Raw genomic sequence first — 9,534 nt, forward strand, 5'->3', positions numbered from 1 at the left:
GAGTGATTAATGTTGTAGAGGAAATCGCASTTTGATTTCCATAGGGTGGCAAAACAGGTCTACATCCCATTTATTTCCCCCCATTTGCACAACTCTCCTTTGTAATGTTTTCTTCTTGTGTAATCAGGCTTGCAGTTTCCTTCTGTGTTTGCATTTCAAGCCATTATGGATGTTGGGGGAAAAAAAMCCCAAAACTTCTGCTTTACCTTCAGGGAGAGACACCAGAACTGAGGCAGCGAGAGGAAAAGGAGGCCCCTCCTTGGGAGCCAGGAATATCTTCCATCCCTGCTGAGCCACAGGAGGAGGCTGCTCCTGCGGCTCACAGGTTATGGGTATTTACTTCCAGTTCCTTTGGAAGAACCTGCCCAGTGAGCCGTGGTTCAGGCCTCGCTGCTCCAGGCGGATGGAGGGATGGACAGACGGACGGACGCCTCTCTGCAAACAGGACGTTGCAGCAGCCCCGTGTGCGGCACAGCCCGGGGGCAGCAGAACGTAAGGGCATAAGGCATAAGATCTGCTCCATCATTCTGCTCGGAGAAGCTCCACRTAACAGTTAGGGGCTATGCTGAGATGCCCCCGCTCAGGAAGCTGCTGGATTACTGAAACGGGATTTCAGAAAGCAAAATGCCCTGAGGTGCACGTTGCTCTCACAGGAGCCAAGGCTGAGCGCGGGCTGCACTGTGCCAGCAAAACAGATGTTTCATTGAAGTCGTATCAAATATTTCCAGTGCAGTTGCAGCTGTTCATGGACCACCAGGTGGATAGGAAAGGTTAGGCAGAAATCCTGAGATGTGTCTTGACAATCAGCTGCCATTGCTTGGCTTTTGTCTTTCTCCGAGCCAGATTGGATTCCGTCTTTCTACATTATTTCTACATAAACTCTCCATCTATTTCTACATTCTTTGCCAGGGTGGGTGGTGCTTCTGCTGTGAACGGGAGTGACAATAATTCCCCCCAACCCTGCCTTAATCTGAATTTCACAGCATCCCTGAAGCTGAATGCATATGTCTCTGGTGGGTTTGATGTTCCTAGTCGCCTGGAGAACAGCAGAAGGTGACGGGATGAACGTTGGTCCTGAATTTTGTCTTTCAGTGCTGTACGTGTTAAAGTCAATATCCGCTTCTCTTTTCCCAAAATAGAGTGTGAATGATAAAGATGTGGGGGAAAATATAACTTGAAATGAAAGCAGACTGCTAACTGGGTGATTTTCCCTCCTGACTCCTCAAAGTATTTATTAGCTGTTAAGCAAGGGAGAGAAAATGCTCCCCTTTCAATGCAAACTGGAAAGCTTTAATGACATTCTCTTTCTTTAGGTTTTAATGTTCCAGTGAGAAACTCACACAGAATTTTAGGCCAGGAAATGGCTTTTTGGGCTCTGTTGATGTAGCTCCGTGGTGGGATCGCTGCCGGCCCGGCCGCCCGCCAGGCTCCTCCAGTCCTTTCCAGTGGCTTCGTCTCTCAGAAGGATGCTCAGCATTTTGAACCCCTTTCCAAACGAGTGGTGCTTGCACTGTGGTGTGTCCCGCTGGCAGCGCGGCTCACGCGCTGGCAAACTGGCAACATAACGCAACTGACCCTTGGAAATAAGAAATCTTTCTTTAAAAATTCTTCCCTTATTTATTTAATTTAGGAGAGAATTTCAAACACGGGCCAATCCCCTGCCAGTCGCTGCATTTGGGCAGCAGCTACTTGTGCCTGCTCCTCTAGCCTGAGTGTTCACAGRGAGAAGCAGGGACCTTCTTGGAGCTGAGCGTGGAATTCCCGCCAACTTTCATTGGGTCACGATCCTACTCACCACGTATAAATAGAAGTGTGGGTGACCTTCTCTGCAGTCTTAGACTCTTGCATCACGTTTTTGCTTCATTTATATTAGTTTTTCCTCTAGGAATCTTACAAGCAGGACAAAAATTACCTTCGGAGCAAAGTCTTCTTTGCMTAAGGTTAGCTTTTATTTAACAGGGAAAATGTTTAAAGTTATCTGAAAACTGGCAAATAAAGAAGCATAGGGATTGGTTTGCAAGTGTTGTTTGACTCCCACTCTGCCATGGGGAAAGAAATAAAAGGCTTGTATTTAAAGGAGTTGGATTCTTAGCCATATTATCTAACATTTTTTTTCTTTAAGGCCAATTGAGGCAGACTGTAATTTATTTCATAAAGCATTACTGTGAGGGAGCCTCTCTTTTGCATGCAGAATGAGACGACCATATGTAAGCAAATACAGACAGTAGGAGTTCTTTTTTTTTAATTTTTATACTCATCTACCACATCTTACAAAAAGAGGAGATAGCACTGCTGCTTGGTATGACTGAAAACTAGTTGTAAGGCTAGCAAGCCATACCATGCTTGAAAGCAAAGCAACAGGGAAAGACCTCAGCAGTTGGCGCTTTGGAGGCTTCTCGGTGCACGTCGCTCCCGGTGACACCCCAGAAATGCTATTGCTGCTCTGTTGCTGCATGCTGCAACCCGTGTATTTGTCCCACTGCCCCTGGGTAGGCTAATTGTGCCAAGGAGGAAGTGTTGGAGCATCTCCGGAGCCCTGGTCCCAGCCCACGTGGCTGGGTTGATGCAGCAGTGGTTTCTGCTGGATTGATGCAGCAGAGGCTTCTTGCAGCTCCCCTGCAGGCTGGTTGCCCCACTTCCCTGCCATGGCTCTAAGCAGAGGGGCCGCAGCCCCCCGGCAGGAAATCATGGTTTTCTGTGCAGGTTTCTGACCCCTGCACTGCCAGCCCGAGAGCTCTTCCAGTTGCTTTAGTTCAGATGTTCCCGGAGAACCAGTTTGGTGCTGCCAGTTAATGGATCTACTAAGCGCTCAAATGTGTCTATCTATTATATACCTGACTGTAATCCATGCTTTTATTAAGACTTCATGATTATATATAGATTTTCACCACTAGGAAATCTAGCAATCGCTTGTTTCACCAAAGCAGTTTATTTTTCATCGCGTCTGACAGCTTCATCAATTCCGATGACTTCCTCCTCGTTCCTAAGAGGAAGGGGCAGCCGAGCAGAGCGTGGATGGGATAAAGAGCACAACACAACAACCCCTGCAGGGAGCTGCTGTGTGAAAACCTCCTGGCTGCTTTTTTCACTCTTCCTTCCAGCCGTCAGCTTGGGTTAAGCTACAAGTTGGTCCTGAGTTGCCCACACCTCTGGGTGACTGGAGCCAAGTAGAGGGTTTGTATTAAACTCTTGGTGTTTACTGGCCAAAGAACAGTAGAGGAGAGTGGGGAAGGCGACGGGGACACCCTGCTCCTTCCAGGGTTGTGCTGGCATGGACTGGCTGACCATAAACCTGGCAGGGGCACTACGTAGCCCTGGAGCAGAGCGCTTCCCGCTGGAGCAGAGCCCTTCCGCCTGGAGCAGAGCCCTTCCCCAAAATAGAGGCTTTTTCCTGAAGCAGCACAAAACCCAACAAAGACGCCCCTTGCAAAAGCAAGCCAAACCAACATGCTGCTTTACTTCCAGGAGATCAAAATCGCCCGTGGTAGTTTATTACTCAGCTGAGGGCTCCTACTTTTGCATTCCCAGCCTTGCAATTTAAGAGGCAGGGCACTGGAAAAGCGCTCCAGCTCCGCCAGCTCCCTGAAACCGGCACTCTTCAGGAGACGCAAAATGCAACCAGACCAAAACTGCATTTATAGTATCCCACATAATTTACTTTGGAAGCTAAAAGAAGAATCTGACTTCTCCTCTAAGGATGACTACTTCTGATTGGAAAAGGGAGAAAAAAAAAGGAACAGATGGTAAAACAGAGGAGTGACAGCGTTTGTTTCAGATATGGAGCCAAAAGTTTATTGGCGCCGGCTTGGAATTCTTTTGGCTTACAAGAGCATGATGTATAGATCTCTAAGAAGATTTCCAATTTAATATTTTCAGGGTCTGCATTTCCTTATGGTAGTGGAGCGTGCTGAATACCAAGGACCAGAAGGACAGGAGGGAATGGAAGCAGAAAGTCATTGAATTAATAAGAAATAACTATATGATTTAAAGAATTAAATAAATTCAAGTCTTGGGCAAACTACACAGTATTTTGAATGGTCAGCTACCATCTCTCAGAGAAACCCCATGAAAATCAGATTGGATAAGATGCTGTGCTTTCCGTTTATTCACATGGTTATTTGCACAGTTGGGACCATTGAAGTCCTCGTGCGCTCCCAAGGCAGCTGAGGCTCTACCCAGATTTTCAGCAGTCATCACAGAACTCTGCTATTCCACCCAGATTTTGATTTGTCAAGTTGACTGCTGCAGGTGAGAGAACAGTTTCTAAGGATTTATGTTTTGAACCATATTCAAGGAAATACGAAGTCCATTTATAGAAGTACTAGATGGCCTGAGATGTGAAACAGTATCCCTTTTTGCCTGATAAAAATGCCCCTTTTCTCTCTCAAAGTAGGGAGATACATAATAAAACTTCATTAGTTCCAAGCCAGAGATAAAGAAATAATAAAGTAAACTCATCTATGTGGTGATCTACAATTCATTTGACTGCTTTGCATACATTTTAATGTGTTCTTGTCTGAGCTTGCATGTGAATGATGTCTTCTCTGCATGACTTGTTGTGGAAAATTTATATTCTGCTATGAATTATTGCTTGTGCCTGAATACAGAATTTGAAAGCAAATGTGCAGTTGTTAACAAAGATAATGAAATAATATTTCTTATGGGATAAGAAACAGTGGTTACCTAAGCCTGGGCATCGCGTCGTGATCCCAGCCCTCCCACTCAGACAGAGAAGGCGATGAAACCGCCGGCTTCGTGACCATGGAGGCAAATGAATGCAAATTCCTTTTGGTGGATGAGAAATGGGAATTTAACTGCGTGCCTGGAGGCCTAGAAAAAAAAGGGGTTTACTTCTCTCACCTCCACATTGTAGAGAGCATCTGCATCTGCTTCCCTACCTAAAGAGCCCCCGTCCTTCTCCTGGCTGACTCAGACCTACATTAACTTTAGTGGTTTGCATCCCTATTGGCACTAGGAAGGATGTGCTTCATGGCCCCTTCTTTTGAAGCAGAAGGACACCTGCTCCTCCTCTTCAAAAAGTGAAAACCCTGGATTAGCCGACAGAAACTGATGCGGGACTTGAAGTCACGAAGGTCGGAAGTTATATTAGGAGCACCGAAAACTTGGAGCGGCCCCTATGGAGGTGTCAATGTGGAGCAGCAGAGGAAATCGTGGTGTGTGAAATGCAGGACGAGTCAGTGCCAACAACCGGGTCCCTGGAGCGTCCCAGGTGGGGCTGCAGAATGGGGGAAAGGCGACGGACATTGGCATGGGAAAGCAGGATGGCAAACACAGTCTGCAGCCTGTAGGAAATAGGGGAGAAATGTGTTTTTCTTTCATGAGACTGCTGCCTCCTACAATATTTTCTGTTCCAATTTTTATGAGAGCCAGGAATACAAATGCTGTGTTTTCTCCCAAGTTCATAGGGCTGGATGAGTAACCCTGGTTTGGGCAATGAATTAAATCGGACTTAAGAATTCCCATTTAGGCAACGTGAATGCACTGCAGGCTCAATATGAAACGTGCCAACACCAAACGTGGCAGCAAATGTAGGACAGAAAGGACTTTGTTGATGGGAATTTTACGTTCTCCTCCAGACAGCTTTGCAAGGGACTGGATTGTGGGACAAATATCACTTTTAATACAAGAAGTCACTTCTCGAAATAGGCGTTTCTGCCTTTCCCAGGGCTTGGCGGCGGTGTGTGAGCAGCTGCCGCCTACGAGCGCGGAAACCCGCGGCCAGTCTGCAGCCGCTCGCGACAGAGCAGCCCTTGGGGAGGATTTCAGGCCTCCTTCCCTATGGAGAGCCTCCGGGAAGCGAGGCGTGCGAATGAGCGAGGAAGTGCCCGGCGAGGAAGGCTCCTCTCGGGGCTCCCACATGGTCTAGTGGTGAGGATTCCTGGTTTTCACCCAGGCGGCCCGGGTTCGACTCCCGGTGTGGGAATCCAGCCTGCCCCCGTACCAATTTTCAGCTTCGTGTTTGAGTCCAACATGAATCTTGGCCTTTCCCTCCATCTCCTAGAAAGCTGAGGCACTTATGCCACACGCAAGGAGTACTACACGTAGGAAGAACCTTAATTAGAGTTGAGTTCTCATCTGTGTGACAAGCTGGTGAAAAGCAAAGAGTCCCCGCTCACATATTCAGCCTCGCAGCATTCGCTAAATATGCAGGGCTAGGGGTAGAAGGAGTGGGGACCGTATTTCTCTTGATAAACATGCTGAGGAAGAGGAGAGGAAGGGGGACCGTATTTCTGCCTTGTTTTAAGGACCGAGGAGGTGCTGGCAGAGCGGAAGGAGCTGGGAAAGGGAGTGCATCCTCCCGGCCATTGGGAGCCTCCAAAGCATCCTGGTGGGCTCCAACGCGGCGGCATTTCCAGAGCCGGGGCTGCCCCGGGGCAGAATGCGTGGACAGGAGATTCCCTGGAGCGGGGCGCGGCAGCCGGCCCGGCGGCGCAGGAAACGTTTGTTTTCGCTGCTGTCCGCGGCAGCGGGGAGCCCCGCGCTTTTGTTCTCCAGGTCACGCCGCTGGCGGCCGCAAATATTGACATACACGGAGGTGGTTTTCATTTTCACGTGTTTCTTGTTACCACTTACTGCTACGTGATGCTGCTTTTCTGTTCGCTTGCTTTCCAGTGATTTTTAGGCTTCTTTTTTTTTTTTTTTTTTTTTTTTGACCTTTCTCCTTGGGCATTTCCCTGCCCTGACTCTGCTGCGCCGGGTTGCAGAGAGCCTGGCAGAACCACAGGGGATGCTGCAGCCGCCTGACCCTTGTGCTTAGGCAGAGAAATGGGATTTTCCAGAGTTCCCAAGCATTAAAATGAAAGGAGGGAACCTTCAGGACAAGCAACTTGTCCAATATCCCTTTTCCTCTTCCCGCGAACACCTCTTCTACTAATTTTCTTTAGGGCACTGTACATGCAGCCAACAGTTTTGACTTGTTACCCACCACAGAAAATACTCGTTTCCATTATTTATCAATTCACAAATTCAGGAACTCAATCACAGAACTAAACCTACCTGAGTAAAATGATCTCCCACAAAGGAAGGGAAGCAACATTCTGAGAATTTCTGGAAATGGCTGCACAAAACTCATAAAAGGAAACAAGAAATGCACAAACAACAACAAAATCAACCTGGTACTTAGAGTTCAAGTCTGTAAAATCCTGCTGTATTTTCAGTTATTTACAGTGGAAAAGCATGGAATAATATTTTAGCAGTGAAGTAAATGTTTAGAGTGCTCCTTATATAGCACATGCAATGGGAATATGCCTTAACATTTGACACTGCGCAGAGAAAACAGAGGATTTTTTATTGCAAATAAATTGTGGAAAATAGGACTGGAAGGAGCTGTGGAAATTCACCCAAATCTTTGCTGCTTCCACTCGGTATTTTGAGTAACTCTTACGTGTGTTAGGAGCTGCTGAGAGGTCTGATATTAACCCTCTGTGGCAACTCACTGGTTGTGGAGCCCACATTGACAGTAATGGTCCAAATTACCCTGGGGATAGTTTTCGTTTTCATATGTTGCTTGTTACTCATTTCTGCTACCTAATTTTGCTGTGCTAATGAGGGCGGCCCGTATTCCTTGTGCTGCTGCTGCACGGGATGGGTCCTCTGCTCCTGCAGCGACTCGGAGCTCCTGGAGTAGATGCCAAGTTTCCTCTGCGGTGCCTCTGGGAGCGACTTGGGCGGCTTTGCAAAGGAGCCGCCCCGAAAACGGTGCCACAGCAGCAGTCATCAAACGTGGGGTGTGAAGAAGAGCGAGCACCTGCCTGCCCCACAGCTTGATTCAGCCTCCCCATATGGATGCCCAGGCCCCGGGAAGTGCTGGTCACGGTGCTGCAGTCGGCTCTGCCCCGCTCCGGCCCCGCTCATCCGGGAACTGCCCAGACAGGGGGTGGGTTGTCAGGAAGCCGGTGTCGATGGCAGGAACCTGTTTGGAGTCGAGCGCTGCCCGGGTGCCGAGGGCTCCTTCGACCGCCTGCCGGGAGGCGCCGGGAGCCCTCGGCCCCGTGGGGGTTTCTGCCCCACCGCGTGGCTGCGCTCAGGGACAGGAGCGCTCTTCCTCGCAGCCCCCGCGCTGAAGCTCTTCCTCAATAGGTCAATATCCTCCGTCTGCCAGCGGCACCCGGGGCACCTTCCTCACGCCCAAACACAGCACAGAGCCGTTTATAAATGGTTATCCCGCCCTTAGCACAGCAGGGGACCCGAGTCCCATGCAGCTCCCGCCGTTTCAAAAGACTTTAAATCTATTAAACTTTAAATAAACACTTTTGTGTCCTGGTGGAGGGATGAATAAGTGATTGCTATGGAATAGTTTGTATTGGATAATGAGATAAAAGCAAGTGTGATTTGCTTCAGTTTCCTTTACTTAAAAATTATAGGTGGAAAAAAAAGGAAAGAGCGTTTAATGTAAATAGAGAGATGAATGTGATCTACAATGTGCTACCAAATCTGTGCTTAGCTCCATGCTTTCTTTCACTGGCATTATAGCACTGAATTATTTATCAAACAGATTAACAGTGTGTACATGTATATTTAATGTAAAATTATCATCCACATACAGAGGGGTTTTAAAGGGGTGTTTTTGCACCCTTTCGGAGAAGCTGCCCTTTCCCTGCTTGCAAATCCCGTTTGATTTTGCATCTGGTGCTGCAAGTTGTTGGTGTCAGCGTTGCAGCTGCCCCCGCGGGTGTGGGGATGGGGTGAGCGGCGTGGGTCAGGCCAGGGGGTCCCGGAGTGGGACCTATACGGCAATAGCGACCTCGGGCCCCTCTGTTTTCGGAGCCCCTGCTCAGCCATCCTCCAAAGCCACCCGAGGTCTCACAGCTTTCCAGCCTCGGCAGCTCTGCAGTGAAACTCTGACTGCTGCCTTGGTGCCTGCCCGTTGCACACACCACGGAGTGATTTCAGTGAAACGGGAGTTCAGATACCAAGATATTATAAATCTCCTTAGCCAGTGTTCAAATTTACTTCTTAAAATGTAAGTTCTATTGAGAAACCTGAATATTTTTTTTTTGTGTCTTTTTCTTCCCTCTGCCTCCCACATCGAGCTGCCCATGAAAATGTGGTTTACCGAGAGGTTGGTGTCCAGCTCAAACCACCCCGGTTTGCGTATCCCGCAGCCTCACTCAGCGCTTCAGCTCCCTTTTTGTGTATTTTTATTGCGGGCAGTGTAGGAAGGACGAGGCCGTCGGTGCCTGCGGTTGCTGGCTCGGCAGGGCCGCGACGCGGCTCCGAGCGGCAGCGCCCGCAGAGCCCGACTCCATGGGCAGCATCCGGCTCACGGGGATCTGCGCCGGCCCCGAAGGCCCCGCTCCTTCCCGCAGGCTCCGTGTGAGCTGCTCTGGGCAGGTCCTGAGAGACAGCGGGAGAAATGGGATCAGAAAACTACCCTCAGCTTGCAGCGCTGTCACTGTCTTTGCACCATATTGCTCCAGGCAGGACTTCCCTGATGCAGGCCAGGAACTGTCCATTCCCATCAGCATTTCTAGCCAGGAAGAAACCATAAGACCACGTGTGGGAGAAGCACAA

At 48.9% G+C, this 9,534-nt stretch overlaps 1 non-coding gene across 1 annotated transcript; it reads left to right on the forward strand.

The window, feature by feature from the left end:
- Window positions 1–5,872: 5,872 nt before the first annotated feature.
- TRNAE-UUC lies at window positions 5,873–5,944 on the forward strand. The gene has a single exon. It is a non-coding gene; the product is annotated as a tRNA-Glu (tRNA).
- Window positions 5,945–9,534: the final 3,590 nt, after the last annotated feature.

Source organism: Nothoprocta perdicaria, unplaced genomic scaffold (genome assembly GCF_003342845.1).
Source record: "Nothoprocta perdicaria isolate Ctin4 unplaced genomic scaffold, notPer1 scaffold_81, whole genome shotgun sequence".
Taxonomy (NCBI): domain Eukaryota; kingdom Metazoa; phylum Chordata; class Aves; order Tinamiformes; family Tinamidae; genus Nothoprocta; species Nothoprocta perdicaria.